Source organism: Macadamia integrifolia, chromosome 7, assembly GCF_013358625.1.
Source record: "Macadamia integrifolia cultivar HAES 741 chromosome 7, SCU_Mint_v3, whole genome shotgun sequence".
Classification (NCBI taxonomy): domain Eukaryota; kingdom Viridiplantae; phylum Streptophyta; class Magnoliopsida; order Proteales; family Proteaceae; genus Macadamia; species Macadamia integrifolia.
This window is the reverse complement of record NC_056563.1, coordinates 26,374,456-26,374,925: the sequence shown is the minus strand read 5'-3', so window position 1 is coordinate 26,374,925 and position 470 is coordinate 26,374,456.

Here is a 470-nt window from a genome sequence, read left to right as displayed (position 1 = left end):
GAAGGGGGTACTAGACTTAGTAGTGGGGGATTGGGTGGGCCATGAGCAAGTGCCAACTGTGACCTTCCAAGTGCCAACTATGCAGTGAAGATAAAAGGTCGGCTGGCTTTATTGGACATTTCCTGGCCGCACCTCTGGCGTGTGAAGAGCGTGTTGTGCGTATTTAGGTGCGCCAATGGTCAGCTTTTGCTGGCATCCTCTTGAAAAATGGTGCGATAAAGTAAGATGGTATGAGGGATCGGATCAGATCGATTGGACTCGGTCGAATTGAATTGCTATTATTCTTGGTCAATATTATATCGGTGAATAAAAATACAAATAAAAGATAAAATGATTTTAAACGAAAAATTATGAGTTTTTTGTTTTGATTCAAATCGGTTCGACTTTGATCAATCTCATTCATGATATAAGTTCTTAAACTTTGTAAAGTATCTAACCATTCAATGTCAATCTGATTTTGGTTGATTTTT